We start from the raw sequence: 19707 nt of genomic DNA on the forward strand, positions 1-19707 counted from the left end.
TACTCATTGATCGAGGGGCCTGGCTGGCTGGATAGGATGCCTGCTCTCTGGACCACAACCATCCCAACAGGCACAGGTTCTGGCCATCACTGGGACAAAGCAGGCAGGTGAACCTTGGTTCCCCTCCTTGCTCCCAACCCGAGGGGCAGCTGGCTGCTCTGCCAGCACGTGGACCCCCACCATGAACAGATCCTGGTCCTCCTGGGCTCCCAGTGCCAACCACTAGGCATACCTCTGGGATGGGCGTGGCTCCCACTGCTGGTCAGGGTCAGGCTGAGAGGCAGCTGCACCAATGTTTGGGGCATCCTCTGGAAGAAATCCACCTCCAAGAAAGAGGGTAAATGATCACAGTGTGGTAACGCTGGCAGAAATGGGAGAAAAAAATAATGTCACCTTTATAAGGGAGTCAGCTGAACATTTTACAATTCTTCCCCAAATCAACTAAGCCATTTTCACAACATAAAACGAGCAAAAATGTAATTATTTCAAGGTGTCCTTCACCTCGAACTCACTCGAGGCCCACAGCTTAGGGGTTTTAAAAAATACATATATTTAAAGCAAATATTATTGCAAATGACTACTCTGTAATTTGGATTAATTGCTTTCGGTTTTTTCTGGAAATAAAATCTTTAAGGCAAACTCATAAAAACTCTGGAGCACAGGGCAGCTGTTCCTGCAGTGCCTCATTTCAGAGAGTCCAGGGCCTCCCCACAGAGGACCGTGTTCCACAAAGTTGTTTGTTTGACAAAAGACCCTGGGGGTACCTGTGACACTCTCATCAGAAGTCACAGCCAAGAACAGCCCTGGCCCCCACCACAGTACCCATCATACGCTGCTGGCATGGCAGCCTGTAAGCCTCAGGGGTGGCCCCAAGATGCCTACTCAGGGAGAGTCCAGGAAGGATCCAGCCAGATTCATCACTGCTCCCTCTAGGGGGTGAGGTCAGGGTCTCAGCTGGGCCCTGCTGTGTGGCTTCAGGGACTCAGCCAAGGGAGATGGGCAGGACTGGGGAGAATTGGCTCTGGCTGTTCCTGAACTTGTATGAAGTGTGTGTCTGTTTGCGTGCTGGGGCAGTGGGAGGGTGGTGCACAAAAGGGGGTTAGAGGAAAGACCCTCCCACGCCAAGCAGCTTCCAGGGTTTCCCATACTCCTTGGAACAATTGGACTCTAGCCTTTTCCTGACATAGGATCCTGGCAAGACCCTGTTGCAGGGAGAGACCTCACCAAAGCCATGAGGTGTGTGTCCATTTTCAGGACTGAGTTGCACAAGCATGTTGCAGGGGGCCCAGGAGAATGAAGATGGGGCAGGGCCATTCGGACATCTCTGAGGACCCTGGGGAGCAGTTTCAGCAGAATGAGGGACCATGGGCAGAGTGTCTGGTGGGGCAAGGGCATGGATGTCATCTGCCTGCCACTTACCTGTTTCCATAAAGCCCATCACTTTATTTGTTCTGTGCAACAACCCTAAGAGGTGGGCATCACCTCTCTTTCTTGGGTCCTATGCCCAGGGTCACATGCCAAGGAGTGACAGACTGGGGACTGTACTTGTACCTACAGTTGCAATAAATGGAGGTGAGGAGGATCAGGTTTCTGCCCCTGGAGAGCTCCACCCTGGGTCAACAGCAGACATGGATCAGACCTGCTTGTCAAGGTGAAACTTACCACTACACACAATTGTGCACAAGAACAGAGATCTGGGGTCTCAGGGAAGCTCTGTGGACAGAGTGCCCTGTGACTTGGAGCAGAAGCCATTCTCCTACTAGGCATCAGTTTTACAATCAGTTCACTGGGTGGGGATTCATCCATCCATATATCCACCCACCCATTCATCCACCCACCTATTCACCCATCAATTCATCCAACCATCCATCCATCCATCCACCCCCAACCCATAGACACCCATCCACGCACTCATCCCTCCACCCATCCACCCATCCATCCATCCACTCTTCCATCCATCCACCCACCCACCCACCCATCCACTCATCCATCCACCTAATGCCCACCCACCATCCACTCAACCATCCAACAACCCACTCATCCACCAACCCACCCATCTAACCCATCCACCCAACACCTGCCCACCTATCCATTCACCCACTCACACACTCATCCACACATCCACCTATTCATTCCCCCACCCTCCCACTCATCCATCCACCCAACACCCACCCACCCAGCATCCAAACATTCATCCACCAACTCACACATCCAACCTGTCCACCCAGCACCCACTCACCTATCCATTCACTCGCCCATGCATCCACCCACTCACCTATGATCCATCCACTCATCCATCCATCCACCCACCCATCAACTTGACACCCACCCACCCACCATCCATCCATCCATCCATTTACCCACCCACCCATCTATTCACCCAACACCCACCAACCCACACACCTACACATCCACCCACCCAGCCAGCCAGCACCCAGCGACACAACCCACCACCGACACAGGCACCCCACGCAGCCACCCATCCAGCCAGCCATCCGCCACCCACCCAGCCACCCAGGCAGCACCACCACCCAGCCACCCATGGCAGCCAGCCAGCCACCAACGCACCCAGCAAGCCAGCCGCAGCCACGCACGCACAGAGGCCACCCAACCCTCCACACACTGACCAAGACACCTCCCAACACCCAACCCACGCATCAGCCAGCCACCCACCCAGCCACCCATTCTAGCCAGCCAGCCAGCCACCAACCTCACCCAAGCCATCCAGCCCTCCGGCAGCCCACTCACCCACCATCCAGCCACCACTCATCCACACACCCACCCATCCACCCAACACCCACCCACTCATCCATCCATCCACTCACCCATCCATTCATCCATCCATCCACCCACCCACCCATCCATCCACTCATCCATCTATTCACACACAAACCCATCATCTATCCATTCTCCATCCACTCACCCACCCATCCATCCACCCAACACCCACCCACCCATCCATCCATCCATTCACTCATCCACCTATCCACACATACACCCATCATCCATCCATCCTCCATCCACTCACCCACCCACCCACCCATCCACACAACATCCACCCACCCATCCATCCATCCACCCACTCACCCACCCATCCATCCATCCATCCATCCATCCCTCCACCCACACACCCATCATCCATCCATTCATTCATCCATGAATCCAGACTCCATTCTTCATCCATCAACCTCTATCCGTCCATCCATTATTCACTCATCTTCCATCCATCTGTCCAACAACCATTTGTTGGTCATCTCGTGTGTGCCATGCTCTCCTCTATACACTGGGGAACAAAGAAAAACAAAACAGGCAAGAAGCCCCCCTGTCATGACACCCTCAGAGTTGTGTTGGCGGGGGAGGTTTTGGGACAATTCAGGAAGCCTTTGAGGTGACAAGTGCGGGAAAAGGTGGTGGCAGTGGACACAGAAGGCAGCAACTGCCCTGGATGGAGGAGCTGCCGCTCCTGTGGGCATTAAGGCCTGTGTTCTGGGCCCCTCCAGGCCACCCCTTGCAAGGAGGCAGAGGGGCATGGGGTGTGGGAGCAGAGCCAGCTCAGCCCAGGGTGTGTGGGAAGAAGAGTCTGTGCTGGCTGCCCTGACCTGAAAGGAATCAGGAAGCATTCAGGCCCTTGTGGATTCTGGGGACTGTGGAGCCGCCACACCCCTGCCCTGGAAAAGCTTGGGAATCTGTGCGTCCAGGCCAGGAAAGACACCAAAGGTGCACCCCAGGCTGAGTCTGCAGGAGAGTGGTCAGAGTGCCCCTGATCCTCGCCACAGATGGGAAGGGCGTAGGAAACTGATTTAGCCCCTCAGGCCACCAGACCTCCCCCCCCCCCACCTCGAGGGAGGCTTAACTTCAGGACACCAAGAACTGCCTCCGTTTACTTCTCCGTGTGGGTCTCTTCTGAACACACAGCCCCACACGGGGCATCTGCTGGTGCTGGTATCCCTTCTGTGTGCTGGGGGCAGGGGTGCCTGGGCTGTGATCCCCTCCTGTGGGAATCCAGCTGTGCCTGGGCTCATACCTGCTGTCCACATGGGTACTGCGGACACAGAGAGCAAGAGGCAAACCCCACTGGACTGGAGGGACAAGGGCTTTGGGAGAAGGTGGCTGAATTTGTCCATTCTCGCACTACTGTAAAGAAATACCTGAGACTGGGCAACGTATAAAGCAAAAAGGTTTAATTGGCTCACAGTTCTGTAGGCTGTACAGGAAGCATGATGCTGGCATCTGCTCAGCTTCTAGGGAGGCCTCAGAACACGTACAATCATGGCAGAAGGCTAACGGGGAGCATGAGGCGTCTCACATGGTGGGAGCAGGAGCAAGAGAGAGAGCGAGGAGGTGCCACATGCTTTTAGGCAATCAGATCTTAGGAGAACTCACTACGGTGATGACAACATCAAGAGGGGATGGTGTTAAACCACAAGAAACTGCTCCCATGATTCAATCACCTCCCACCATGAGAAACCATCCCTGTGATCCAATCACCTCCCATCAGGCCCCACCTCCAGCATCGGAGATTACATTTCAATAAGAGATTTGGGTGGGACACAGATCCAAAGCATGTCAATGGCCTTTCAGCTCTAGGAAACTGCCCCCTGCAGTACCTGAGGGGCCTCACTCTCTCCTTGTCCATGCACAGAGGGGTCCCCCTGGGCAGCAAGAGGGCTAGCCCTCTCTGGGTGGGTTGGTGCAGAGCCCACCCCAGCCTCAGACTCCCAGTGGCTAAGCAATGCCCCTGAAGCCTGGGCAGTTTCCGCACACAAGAGACCCTCATCCAGTGCCCTCCAGCCCAGTTTATGAAATCCGTCTTTATGGCATAGGGTGTGCGAGTGGCCCCATGGCTCTGTGCATACAATTCCTGCACCGCAAATCTCAGATGGCTAGATCTCCCTAACAAGGGGACAGAAACTCCTCCAGCCATCCTCTCATTTCTTTTCTTTTTTTTTTTTTTTTTTTTTTTTTGAGATAGAGTCTCGCTCTGTCGCCCAGGCTGGAGTGCAGTGGCCGGATCTCAGCTCACTGCAGGCTCTGCCTCCCGGGTTTACGCCATTCTCCTGCCTCAGCCTCCTGAGTAGCTGGGACTACAGGCGCCCGCCACCACGCCCGGCTAGTTTTTTTGTGTTTTTTTTTAGTAGAGACGGGGTTTCACCATGTTAGCCAGGATATTCTCGATCTCCTGACCTCGTGATCCACCCGTCTCAGCCTCCCAAAGTGCTGGGATTACAGGCTTGAGCCACCGCGCCCCGCCCATCCTCTCATTTCTAAACACTGCCACCATTTGTTTTGAGAAAGGGCCTTGTTTTGAGGATATTTCCAAGGATCCATTCTTTCTTGAGAGCTCTGGGGTCCGGAGAGTTGCCATCCTCCCCTTGAAGCTGCCTGGAGGCTGAGGGTCAGGATCTACTGGGCCTGGGGGCTAGGTTACTGCCCCTCCATGAGTCTCCGCAGGCTCTGCAGAAGCCATATCCCTGGCTCTCTGGGGGGACACACCCAATTTTAGGGGTGTGAGGCCAGTCACTGTCCTCAAGTACTCAGCAAAGAGCCCCCAATCCCTCTGGTGGAGTTCTCACCCCATCCCCTGCTTCCTCATCCAATCAGGGACAAGGTGGGGACAGTGACCTAGGAATTGCTGCAGCCCTGGAAATCCCTTGGGGCTTAAGCCTCAAATGAAAAGTGAGTAAAATCTCAACAAAAAGGCAGCATTGTCCATTACTGACTGACTGGGGTCTTCTGAGAAGGGTCTTCTGAGAAGGCGCCCAGTGCACTCCTGCTGGGGAACAGGGAAAAAATCAAATCAGACCCCACATAGCCCCCGAGAGCCCCAAAGCAGGAGGGGACAGAGAGGGCAGGTCAAAGGGGATGCCTTGAACCCCCAAAGAGGCCCGTAGCCCCTGGGCAGATGAGTCAAGGGCAGCACAGAAGCAAGGCTCAGAGGGAGGGCACTGCTGGAGACAGCGTGGCAGAGGCAGAAGCAGCTGGGACTGTCCATGGAGGAACACACAAGGAAGACGTGGGCCAGCCATGTGAGGCAGGGTGACTCCGTCTTAAAAAGGAGGGAAATTCTGACATGTGTGACAACACGGCTGAACCTTGAGGACATGAGACAAGTGAGATCAGCCAGTCACAAAAGGACAAATCCTGTGGGACTGCACTTCTATGAGGTCCCTGGAGTGGCCACGTCCGTAGAGACTGAAAGCAAAAAGAGGGGTGCCAGGGACTTGGGAGGGGCTACAGGAAACGACTGGAAATGAGGGTGATGATGGCTGCACAACTGTGTGAATGTGCCCAATGCCACTTAACTCTACACTTAAAAATGGTTACGACGTGAAATTGTATGTGGCTTGTATTTGACTTCATTTACAAAGACCTAACCTGGCAGTGGCTGGGCTCTGCACTCTGCATGGAGCATGGTCCTCAGCCCTACATGGAGTCAATGACCCTCTCCCTCAAACTGGTCACATCTACAGAAGGGGAGACTGAGGCCAAAACAGCTGTGACCAGCTCCAGCCCAGAGCGAAGGCATGATGGATCCAGAGTCACTCCAGAGCCTGCATACTTACCCGCCTGCTCATATCTCGGGGCTGGGAGCCTGGGGCCAGACGCCCGAGCCTCTCCCGTCCAAACGTGATGTGCTCAGAGCACATCTCCAGCTGTCCACACCCCAGGAGAAGAGAGACAAACTCAGAAATCAAATTGATATTTAGAAAATGCAGTTTATTTAATGTGATGCAGGAAGCATTCCCAACAGTGGGAATATGGGAGACTCCCAGGAGGTAGCAGTGGCTGAGCTGGTTATTGAAGGACAGACAGGATTTTCTTCTCATTTTTATTTTTATTTTTTGAGACAGGCTCTTACTCTGTCACTCAGATTGGGGTGCAGTGGTGAGATCTTGGCTCACTGCAACCTCCACCTCCTGCACTCAAGCCTCAGCCTCCTGAGGAGCTGGGACCACAGGAACACGCCACCACCACTCTGGGCTAATTTTTTGATGTTCTTGTTTTTAAACATTGTAACACTTCTACCACTAACATATAGTCCGTGGAGAAAAATTAAATGCAGAGAAACATAACAGAGAAAAAGGTTTTATGTTATCAGATCTCATCACCCAGGGAAAACCTCTGTCAATATTTCAGCTGACATTCTTCAAGGTCGCCCCCATGTCTCAGAGGCAAGTCAGCAAGGCGATAAGCACGCCCTCTTGTCCCTATGTTCACTGCCGATGCAATGCCCCGTTGTAGGAAACTAACAAATTTCATTTATCTGCTGTTTCTGTGGCCAGAAGCAGGTCATAGGGGAGGCTCTAGAAAGATCACTGATCAGGACCCAAAGAACCCTGTGGGGTCAGAGCCCCTGTGTGTGGACACTGTGTATGGTATCAGGCCTGGACCTAAGAATGGGCATAGTCTTTCTAAAATAGCCACAAAAGCCTCTGGGTTAAGATGGCATATTAAATACACACACATTCAATAGTGTCCCCTCTGTAAGCCCCACTTCAACCACAATAAAGAGATTTTAACAGACATCTACCCATAAGGGTGGGTCTCCCTTCTGAAAGCTGAATTGCTGATGGACCTGTGGCAACTGGGTCAGAGACGAGAGAAACTCCTGAATAGAGAGCAGGAAGGTGAGATTTTACCAGATTTATAACCAAGGGGAACCCCAACACTCAGGACTGAGTATAAGAGTACCTCTAGGGGCCGGGTACGGTGGCTCATGCCTGTAATCCCAGCACTTTGGGAGACCGAGGTGGGCGGATCACCTGAGGTCAGGAGTTCAAGACTAGCCTGACCAACATGAGGAAACCCCATCTCTATTAAAAATACAAAAAATTAGCCGGGCATGGTGGTGGGCACCTGTAATCCCAGCTACTCTAGAGGCTGAGGCAGGAGAATTGTTTGAACTCAGGAGGCAGAGGCTGCAGTGAGCCAAGATTGCACCATTGTAGTCGAGCCTGGGCAACAAGAGTGAAACTCTGTCAAGAAAAAGAAAGAAAGAGAGAGACAGAGAGACAGAGAGAGAGAGAGGGAGAAGGAAGGAAGGAAGGAAGGAAGGAAGGAAGGAAAGAAGGAAGGAAGGAAGGAAGGAAGGGTACCTCTAGGACTTGGGGTGCAAGAGTGGCTATGATCAGGAAGGCTAGAGTGAAGGGGACCTGTGATCAAGTTAGATTCCAATCCCCTCCTTATCCTCCCTGAGCAACCACCCCTCCCTGACACCAGCAAAAGTCCAGAGGTTTATTTCCCAGAATTCAGGCAGCTGACTGCAAAGACTCCTGCCTTTAACTCCAAGGTGACTCCAAGAAGACTGGCAGCCAGACCCCTCCCTTGCTCCCTTAGTAACTTCTCTGGGAATCGGGTCAGTTCCTAAAGATACTGACATCCAAGGACCAAGGATCACCCCCCTCCATGAGTCTCAAGGGCAATGAACCCTCCTTACTGTCAGAACTTCCAGTCAGCTCCTCATCATGGGCAGAAAGCCAATCATCAGCAGATGCCTCAGGAAAGACAGATTGAAACAGATAGAACAAAGCCATTTGGAGGACACACAGATCATATGTGCAGAAGAAAGCTCATACAAATATCAAGTTCCAAAAATGAAGAAGAAACAAAAGAGAGTGGAAATAACTAACAAAGTATTTCAAGAAAATTTCCCAGAGCTAATGGACACAAGTTTTCAGCAGGAAAGAACTCACAGTGGACGAAAACAGACACATTCTAGAGCACATCATTGTGGAATATTGGACCACTCGAGACATAGAAGATTCCACAAAATTCCAGAAAGGAAAAATCACATTGCACACAAAATCTGAGGAAACAGAATCTTCCTAGACTTCTCAATAGCTGCCTCGTAGCAAGAAGACCACGGGGCAACACTATCTAAAATTCTGAACAAAAAAATCATCTCCAATCTAGAATTCCATACCCAGCTCAACTACCATTCTGGTGCTGTGGAAGTCCTAAAATATTTATCTCCTACGCATCTTTTATCAGATGTTACTAGAAGATATGCTTCATGAACATGAGAAAGTAATCCAACAAAATATGTAGGCTGTAAAGGTAGCAGGAGATGCAAGGGAATTTCCTTAGAGAATGGCCATGGACAGGACGTAGAAGGCAGTCAATCTATATTGGCATGGGTGGCTATGGAGCCAGATGTGAGGACGGCCATCACCACTATTCTGTGGTCATCATGCTCTCATTCTCATCTAGGTGAGATGGGCTCAGATTCCAACCACCCCCAGCATGTGTTGACCCCGGACAGATGAAATCCCTATTTCCTCCCCATATTAATTTCTGGTGGCTGCTCTAACAAATTACCACTAACAAATTACCACAAACTTAGCGGCTTCAAATAGCACAAACTTGCTAGATTTTGGTTTTGTGGGTCAGAAGTCAGAAATGGATCTCAGCGTCCTAAAGTCAAGGCATGGACAGCGCTGCCTTCCTTGCTGGAGGCTCTAGAACCCATTTCCTTCCCTTTTCCAGCTTCTAGAGTCTGTTGGTATTCACATACATTGGCTCATGGGCCCTTCCTCTGTCTTCGGAGCCAGGACAGCCAGGGGAATCTTCCTCATATTCTCACATATCTCCTCTTCATCCTAATCCTGACTCTCCTGCCTCCCTCTTCCACTTTTAAGGATCCTTGTGATGACATTAAGGCCACCCAGATAATCCAGAATTATCTCCCTACTTTAAAATCTGCTGAGAGAGCAACTTTAATTCCATCTTCAGCCTTAATTTGTCCTCTCACTGCCACTCTACAGAGCTTTCCCCTCCTCCCCTCCCCATCCTGCTGTACCAGCCACACTGGTCACTGGAGCCTCAGGGCCTTTGCACTGGCTGTTCCCTCTGCCCCAGTGCTGTTCTCCCAGACTCTTGGGTGACTCCCTCATTCCTCCCTCATGTCTCTGCCCAAATGTCACCACTTCAGTGAGGCCTTTCTTGAACAACTGATTGAAGACTGTGCTTTCACCTCCTTTCTCCTTCAGGTCCATTGCACTAGAATCATCTAGCCTGGCACGCCAGACCCATATGTATTTGCTTATTGCTGCCTTCCCCATCAAAACCTGACCTTGACGGGAGCAGCGTCTGTCTCCATCACTGCTGTAGCCTCAGGGTCTATGGCTGTCCCTGGCACATAGTAAGCACGCAGTGAATGTGTGTTGCTTGAACAAATAAAAACCTCACACTGCAGCCTCCTGGACACCTGTCCCTATTAGTCAGCCCGACTTCCCACTGGAACCCACTGGCTTCCAGCTAATGGTCTCCTGTCAATGCCTGGAGGGCCGAAGCTGGACTCTGGTGTGGCCCATCTGTTCCCAGTGCCTTCATTGGCCCAGGGTACTACTGCCTCTACTTCTACAGCCAGGCAACCACTAATCTGTCTTCAGTCTGTAAGGATTGGCCCATCCTGGACATCTCATATCAATGGAATCACACAATGTGTGACCTTTCATGACTGACTTCTTTCATGGAGCATCATGGTTTCCAGGTTCATTCACGTTGTAGCAAGTGTCAGCTCTTCATTCTTTTTCATGGCGACATAGTATTCCATTGCATGGATATGCCACATCTTATTTATCCACACGTGCTGATTTTAATGCTCCTCACTCATTTCAACTCGGTAAAGCTTCTGCAGATGTGTTACTCTGCAGCAAGATTCATTCTAGGCTCTAGGAGACCTGGGAGGACCATAAACTTCTGCTGTGTCCTGCAAACGTTCTTAGGGAAGGTTTAACAGTCTTTTCATCTCAGACTTACGGTTCAACAGCAAAGGCTTTAAAAGCAGTCTATGGAGTTAAAACCATTTTCACCATTTGGCTCTGTGGACTGGCCCAGGGAGAAACCTTTCTGATGTTCTGGGCCAAGCTGAGAAAAGATAGCAGCAAGGATGACCGAATGGGTTTTTTCTATTTAGCAAAAAGCACACCCACCAAAGAAAAATCAGTAAACACGGCTTTGATTGGGAAGGCAGCCTTCAATGAATGACATCATTCCAAGAACATAAATCTTAGTTTGTATGATTTATTTATGTTAAAAAATCCACATATGATGCTGGGTTTTCAATGGCTTTGTTTAAGTGATAGTTTTTCCTTTTTAGTGAAAGTTGGAGCGATGATAAACAGCTCCAGCTGTAAAAATGAAAGGCGGAGGTGAAGCTGAGGTGATTATTACAGAAAAATGCTGAGTGGGGAGGGGTATTTGGCCCTTCCATCCTCTAAAATGAAAATTACCCTCTGCCACAATGTGCCATGAACAATTACCTGCTGTTCATTAATTAACCTCTTTTAAAAGCACCACATTTCTACAAGAAACTGCTATTTCTCTAATGTGAAAACTGGCTTATTCGTGTTTATTAGAACAACTGTGTCCCATGTGGTCCAGGCTTAGTGCACACTTAACTGACACGCATTTTTTTTTAATGGCACATTCGATGATTGGAAATACCTTCCTAGAAGAAGCCCAGACACTTAGCACGACTTGCTTGGCGTGTTAGTCCCAAACTGAGCCCCTAAAGCCCCTGGCTGGAGCATGGGGCCCCTCCCTGACAGCAGCAGCCACAGTACAGCCCTGGATAGCTGCTCTAAGAGTGGGTGCTGGGAAAGAAGGGGGCTCAGGACTTACCAGTGAGAGGTGGACTCAGAAAATACAGACTCCAGTGCCTGAGTCTTCCTGGACCCTGGCAAATAAGTGTATTGGTCATTGTCAGAAGGACACGGGTGACCAATAGGCCAGAGCGCCCTCTGGGTGGCATCACTGTAGTGGGGCTCTTGTGGTGCTCACACTCCCAGCACCATAAGAGCCCCAGGAAAGGGTCCCAGGCAGAGATCTCTTCTCAGAGGCACCTCTGCCACCCTGCACCTCCCGGAGAGCTCTATCCCTGCAGCGTAAGTCACCTGGGGCTTTGTGGTCAGGGAGCTCTTCCTCTGAGTACTGCTTCTGCCTCTAAGCATAGGTCCTTGCCTAGGTTGCTCAAGTCTCTGAGCATCAGTCTTCCCATCTTTAAGGTGGGCACAATCACAGCACCCACCTCACAGGACTGGGAAAGCCACACAGCCCACAGTTGCAATCCAGGGGTGGGAAGTGAGCAGCACAATGCCTAGCACCCTGCCTGGCGCAGCACTCAGGCCAGGGAGCCTGTGGGTGGACCAGCTTCTCTCCTAGAACTCTCGCTCTGCCATGGTCCCCATCCCTGCTCCCCATCCTGCTGGGGACCCCAGAACAAGCCAGCTTCCTTTTCCAAACACAGTGCAAGGGGCCTGGGCAGCTGCTCACTGCTGTGTCCTCGTCATATGGTGCTGGCATTGGCTAACTGAACACAGGACGGCCCTCTGAGACCTGACGGATTATGGAGGTTATAGAAGGGTGTCTCGGCCTCAGGCACTCAGCACAGTCCCTGCCCCAGGCTGCTGCCTCCACACCATGACGTCCTGCAAGGTCGCCCTCACCTCCCTGGGTCTTCCCCTGTGAAACCACCTGTGGAAAACCCAGGGAAACCTACTCGTTCAGCTCTCTCCAATCACTCAGTTGTGACTCATCCATTCTTTCACTGAGGATAGAGCACAGCCCAGCCTTGGGTCAGGTGTTGGAGCTTTGGGTAAAATGCCTTGGAAGTTCCAGGTCTGAAGGAGGAGACACCCTAACTCATATCATAGACTCGAAGCTCCAGGAGCACTAAGCCTTGCAGCGCCTCCTGCGTGAGGGAAAGAAGGAATGAGTGAATGGAAGGGAAGTGTGGGCTTCAGTTGCCAGGAGACCAGCTGGCCCTGAGACACCTCCACCCCATTGGCAGCACCAGGGCAGGACAAGGTCAGGAGGGCGGGGCTTGACTGAGAGCTCAGGGGCCCCTGAGCCAGTTAAGGCCTTTGTGGATGAGTGGAGCAGGTGGCTCCTGAGGCACCTGTCCTCACTCCTGGCCCCAACTTGCCCTCTCTGTGTCCAGCCAGGGGGTGGTTACCTTTTAGGGCTCCAGTTCAGAGCCTCTGGGAGTAGCCCTGGGTTGTGGGAGAGGAAGTGCAAGAGGGCAGGTGGGAGGAAGAAACGCTCCCTGACTCTCCAACAACCTGCAGGGCTCCAGGAATTGCAAGTCATGCACCCGGGTGCAGCCGCCCCACAACGGGGCCAGGCTCTGCCGCCACCTGTTGTACTTTGGGAAATTGGACTCCCAGGAAGCTGGAGGGGCTGCCCGAGGGTCCCAGGAGACAGGAGGCAGAAGCTGAGCTTGAGTTCATCTTGTCTCCCCGCTTCCCCAGCTGTCTATGGGCCCTGGGGTCCCAGCAATGAAGGGTGGAGAGGGGAGGGAGGCTGATGGTGTGGTAGGGGTGGATCACTCTGTCTCACCTCAGTAGAAGCCCTCCCCTCTTCCCTTCTGCAGCCTATGGGAACTGCCCTGGGTGTTCCCCTTGTAATTCCACTGAAGTCATGGGGGAGGGGCTGCTGAAGGCTGGACCTGCCCTCTTCACCCAGGGCAGGCCCCACCTAAGTCTTCCAACAGGTGACCTGTGGGGGCTGCAGGGGGCATATTATGCACACAGGGGTGTCCCTGCCACTCAGGGCCCCTGCCTTGATGAGGAGGCCCAGGGACACAAAGTGTGGGGATGAGGGCGCCCCACAGCCCAGTACCGGGTGAGGAGATCAGAGTTCCTGAGGTACCTGTGCCTGGCTGCTCTCTCTAGCCCCGGGGGCATGGACGCGGGCGGCGTTCTGGCGGCGGGGCCAGGCAGCCCTTTCCCAGGAGGACGCCCGAGTGATTCCATCACCTTCGGGTCACTCTACAGAATTGGTCATTTTTTCCCTGCCTGGGGCGATCCTGGTGTCTGCTCTATTCTTGCCGGCTCTTTGAGCTGTGTCTCCACCGCCACTACCACTATAGTTACTGGTTTAGTAGAAAGCAAAGCTCGCAGGGGTAGACCCTTGGGTGTCCCCCCGGCCACCGCACTCTGCTCCCGTCCTTCCCCGTAGGTCCTGCCCCAGGAGGTGGGAGGCCCAGAGGCCAGAAGGTATGCTCAGACCACGGCCCCCTGCTTCCCCCACCCCACCTCCTCCTTCTACACCCAGAAAGGTAGTTTGTGTCAGATCCAGAAGCCTCAGCTCCCCAGGCCATGCTGCGGAGCCCCGTCCAGATGTGTGGGAACGTGGCTGCAGCAGGTACTAAAAGACCTACGTCCTTGGAAGTGGGTACGGGCATGGCGTATTCCCTCCCGCGAAGTTCGTTGTATCTAGGGGGGCCTGGGTCTCCAGTCCTCCCCCACCCGCTTCCCCCGCAGGCCCTGTCCCCCACCCCCAGCAGCCAAAGCGCCCCTGGCAGCCCCTGCCTTCTCCCCAAATCCCCTCCGCCCTCCGCAGGATTTGGGGTGCTGGATGGTGCCATCTCAGGTTCGAGTCTGCGTGAAACCTCCGGGCTTCTGGAGACCCAAAGGGACCTGAGAGGAAAGCCCAGGGCAGGCCAGATTCTGCGGTGGGGGTGGGAGGAGAGCAACCCTGGGGACGGAGGAGCCGGCCCTCGCCCCTCCTCCACCCAGCGGGCCAAGAGAGTTTCGGAAAGGCCGGGGGAAGGGGAGCGAGGGGAGGAGACAGGGACGGGCAGGGCCGGCTCCAGAGCCTCCTTGGGGCGATCCCTGTCTCACATGCCTTTGACCCCCACCCAGCAAACGAGGCCCACGGGGTGGGCGACCATGAGCCTCCACCTGGCGGCTTCCACCCAGCCATTCTCTCCAGCCAGCCCTGCAATAAACTCCTGGAGGAGCACAGGCGCGCCTGGTCCCATTTCACAGACGGGGAAACTGAGGCGTAGAGAAGAAACCCACCGCAGCTCCGTCTCCACGGTTTCACCTGTGGAGCATTAATCTCTCAGGATCAAAGGCAAAATTTGGTTTTCAAGCTAAGAGGGCCGGCAGTGTGGGGCAGCGCGCTCTGCGGAGAGACGGCAGGAGGAGGCCTTGCAAGCCGAATACGGATTCTGGCGCGAGTCGATGCGGGGAATCGGCTCGGTGACCCGGCCGCCGGCCCGTGTCCCGGGCTCTGGGCGTTTGCGGACGCGGAAGGCGGACTCCCACCTGGCGACTCCCGGAATGCGGCCATCAGGCCCGGAAGGCTACGAGACTCGCCATTTTCGTTGCTGCCAGGGCCCCGCCCGCGCGCGGCCGAGCTGGGATCTGAAGGCAGAGGCAGCGTCTACGCGAGCAGCGTTCTGGAGCGGCCCCTCTGCCACCTTCCCGCGCGCAGTTCCGCGCCAGCCGCAGGACGCGGGCGCTGTGGGTAACGAAGTTGCTGCGGGTGTGCGCAGAGCGGCGGCCCCGGGGCTGCGGCGGCAGGAAGGGACCGCCACTCCACGGCTGCGGGCGCGCGTGAACACACGGCTGGAGGTCACACGCAGCGCATCCAGGCAACGACATTCGTTGGCGGATTTTTAAAGGTTCCGAGATCAAGAGGGAAAGCGTGGGAAACCGATTCCGTTTATTGCCCCCAGCGGCGGGGGAGCTCCCGGTTGCAGACACCCAGCGGCTGGACCACTGCAGCCTCTCGGCTAGTATGGGCCGCACACGAGTAGGAGTCCTTGGGGGCTTCCTGCACCTTCTCAGTGAGCCCTGTTGGGCCTGGATTAGGCTCCCTCCTGGGCCCAACGGGAGGAGATCAAGGGAGTTCAGGTTCACAGTCTCAATCTCTTAAAACAAAACAAAACAAAAAACTCCGAATTGGGCCGTTGAAGTGCTCATGGGGCATCCAGATACTCCCGACATCTGCGCAGGAGAACGGGCACCCTGGTGGGGATGCCAGGACACAAAGCCAGGCAGAGGGGTTCCACTGGGATGGCCACAGCATCGTGCCTGCGGATGGCAAGCCGGTCCCCGGAAGCCGCCCATCTGCAAGGGACAAGGATCCTCTTGCAATCAAAATAAGTCAGTTTCCACACATCTGGGGTTTGTTCGAAATCAGCGACACGGCTCACATTCCTGGGAAGTCCACTCCTCCCAGCTACCCACTCTGGGACCTGGAGTCGGGTATCGGCTTTGGGAGGTCCCTACTTTTGAGCAGTGCAGGGAATGGAACCTTGCCACCACTGGGCCAGAACTGGGACCCGTGTCCCGTCCTCTCCAAGTATTCTGTGGCACAGGAAGGCTGCCCAGGCCTTGGGTGAGAAGAAGGTTCAAAAGGACCCAGAAATATTGACCCCAGGGTCTGGGGGGGATTCCTATGGCCCCAGTGTGCGACTGAGGCATAATGCTGGAGGAAGCACCCACTTCGGGTCATTTCAGAGGCTTGAATAGGGAAGAAATGGCCTTTTCGATGACTTGTGTCTCCCACCCACCCCCACCATTCTAGACCAAATGCAGGCTCCTTCCAGTATTCAGTCCCCATCGAGTCCCTGCGAGGTATGGGGTCCAGGCAGCCCTCCTCCATGTTCCCCTCTGTCTAGTGGGAGCCAAGTCAGCCATCCCCAAGGGCCCCTGTGGTCTCCTGCCTCCTGCTTCTCAAGTCTGGGAGACATTCCCACCAAGTGTGGGGCAGGAGAACATGCCCAGAGAGTAAGAGCCTCATCCTGGCCTGACTCAGTGGGCCAGATATTGGGGGTGGAGTGAGTGCTGGCAGTCTGGATCCCACCTGGGGCATTTCCAATCTCCCAGGAAAGCCCGTTGGTAAACCAGAGGCTATGTGCTTCCTTGCTACCTGGAGGAACAAGGTGGGGGTGTGGAGTGAGTAAAACCTTGACTTGGAATTCAATAGAGCCTGAGGCCAAGTATCTGAAAACCCATGGCCAAGTTCAAACCCCACAGAGGAGCAGGAGGGAAAGGGGTGAGAACCTCGTGAGGTCAGTCCATCTTGCAAGGTGCCATGCCCACCTCCTGTCCTGCACACACAGCCCAAAGCAGGGCTCTCTGGGGCCTGAGGGGCTGGAGGTGGGGGCAGCTGGGGCAGCTATGATCCTGCCAGTTGGCATGGGCACAAGACCTGGCCAAGCGAAGGGGCCCTCTAGCCCTAGAATGCATTTGTAGATTCAGGGAGTGCAGGGTGGGCCGACATGGTAGTTCTGCTACTCAATGGGCTTCTGGGGAACCCCTGGGGCTTGGGGCTCTTCTACTTGCTGTCTAATAAGATGCTTCCTCCAGCGCTGCAGGACCAGCATTTCTGGCTCTCAAGCCTGGCCTTTTCTCTAAGGAATTAACCTGGTCATGGGTCTCCAGCCGCTAGAAACACTGGGAGCCTGCAGGGCTCATAGGGAAATCGAGTTTCCATGGACTCCCTCTCTGCCCAGACCCCAGCAGAAGTAGGTGGTTAGCTAACCTCCAAGACCCCAGCTATAAAATTGGTTGTGGAACTCGACAGCAGCGTGCAGTTGTCCAGTGTAGGAGCCTCTTTGTGGTCACCCCACACTCACTGTCCTTGGACAACTCAAGGAGGTCAGTGGGAATGAGTTCACAGCACGCACACTGCCAGCACAGGGGCCCCAGGGCCTGGTGTCAGCCCCAAGGCTCTGCAGAGCTAGACTTGGTTTGAAAATTGCCCTTAAAACTTTTAATACCAACCTTTTCCCCACTGGGCCTCCACTTGCCCTACCTGTTCCCCAAGCCCCCCAAAGCCCTTGCCAGGCAGGAACACAGAACTGGGACCCAGGGAGGACCTGCATGTCATCTTCCCTGCTTCACTGTTTTTCCTCACGGGACTCCTCAATCCTGACCTGCACTCCGCTTCTAAGTCTGGCCACGCGGGGGCAGGGCCTGGCCAGGCCAGGATGCAACCTCGGCCAGGGCCATGGCCTTGGGGACAGCCTGCCTGGGCTCCTCAAGCAGGCTGGGGAGACACTGACCCACTGGAGCCAGGGCTGCATCAGTGCCTTGCGGGTAGGCAGCCCAGCTGTCTCCCTGGCCAGGCTTGACCGGCAGCTACCCCTCCCCAGGCAGATCTGTGACCTCATCCCTACCCAACAGCCTGGAGGAGGGCAGGGGCCAGATGGCACAGACCAGCTTGCTCCCATACCTCCTGCCCTTCTTCCCTAGGTGCTGGCAACAGTGCCAGGGATGGCTGTCCTGTCCTAGCCTGGTCAGGATTCTGAGAATCACCTCCTGAGCTGGAGGAGGAGGCATGGAAAGGACCTGAGAGAGCTGGGGCACCCCTAGAAGAAGGCCAGGACTACACAACCTTGACATCTGTTGGCTACCTCCAGGCCACAGGCAAAGGAGGCCTTTGCTGAGCTGCAGGGTAAGGGTGGGGAAGGGACCCTCTCTGTAGGTGGGAGTGCTTTGCAGGCACTATAGTAACTTCCCCAGGCCTCCTCCCAAACCTGCGGAGGCTTCAGGCAGGAGCAAGGGGAAACTGGGTGCAGAGATACGGGAGTGACCTTGAGTCCTTTCTAGCCAGCAGCTTCAGCCAGGTTGGGCCCACCATCGGGAGCCTGCCCTTGGTAGGATTTAGGCAGGACAGCGCCTGTGTCCTTGGGCTCCAGCACCTCCCGCCCACTCGGGTGAGCAGGTTCAGAACCGGCCTTGGCCGTCCAGAGCTGCAGCAGTGCCCTAGTCTGCTATGCTGATCAAGACATCCAGAGCTGGGCCTGTAAACTGAGCTGTTCTGTGCCCCAGCCCTGTTGAAAGATGGTCAGGGTGTGGGGAGGGTGGGTAAAGAGGTCGATAGACCCTCAGAAGGATGGCAGGGAATGGGGCTGTGCCATTGCTCATGGCCCTTCCCTGGGCAACACTCACCTGGTGCCAGAAACAGCAGAGGTAGCGGCCAGTGAGCGCTTCTTCCATCCTGGGTTCAGGCGGCGAGCTGGCTGCAAGACTGGGCACCCTGGAGCCATGGGAGCCCTATCTGGGTTCGAATCTGAGCAGGGAAGTGGTGCCGACTGCGGAGGATCCAAGGCAGAAGGCCCAGCGCACCGCCGCCGCCGGCTCCTGCCCAGCCCCGCTCCGCTGGGCTTTTCCTCTGGGGTAGCGCCGGCCGCACGCCCTTCCCCATCCGGGGCGCCTCTGCTAGGACACCGGGGTCTCGGGTTTCTCAGGGCTGCTGCGTTTCACCTCCTTTAACCCGGAGGCGCGGAGTTCCACGTGTGGGTCTCAGTGGAGCCGCCACAGGTCTCATTACACAACAAAGGGCAGGGAGGGCACGGCCAGGAGCCTCGCGGGGCAGCGGAGAGACCCCACATCGCGGGCGCGACCCCTGCCTCGGGCTCAGGCTGACTCTGCGGCAGCTCCAAGTCCCGTTGCCCGGCAGGACCTCGGTGCTCCAGAAGGGTGCGGGGGAGCAACCCGGCCAGGGCAGCGCCTCGGTTTCCTTCCAATTCATTCTCGATTCCCAGATACTCAGATGAGAAATCCGCACTCGGCCCGTCAGGTTCCTGGGCCGGGGCCACCCTGCCTGCGCTTAGCCCGGCCCCTCCGCCGCAGCGCCTCGGAGTTTGGGGGCTGCAGGGGAAGAGGAAGCGTCCGGTCGGCTCTTGTCCGCGCTGCTCCACCTGCGCCGCCGGCCCTTCCGCCCCCTACGCACCTGGGCCCAGAGAGGCCAGAGTGTCCCCAGAGGCCCAGGTCCCCGAAGGTGGCCCAGCTCCGGCGCTCGCGCAGCCGGGTACTCACCTGGGGGGCGCGGCGGCAGGAGCGCGCGGGCGGAGAGGTGCGGGCGCCCTGGGACAACCGGCCGAGGACGCCTGGTGTTTGGACGGCCGCCCCCGCGCTGTCCCCCCTTGCGAGGCGTGTTGGCCTCCGCGGCCTCGGGAGG

Source organism: Rhinopithecus roxellana, chromosome 12 (genome assembly GCF_007565055.1).
Source record: "Rhinopithecus roxellana isolate Shanxi Qingling chromosome 12, ASM756505v1, whole genome shotgun sequence".
NCBI classification, from domain to species: Eukaryota; Metazoa; Chordata; class Mammalia; order Primates; family Cercopithecidae; genus Rhinopithecus; species Rhinopithecus roxellana.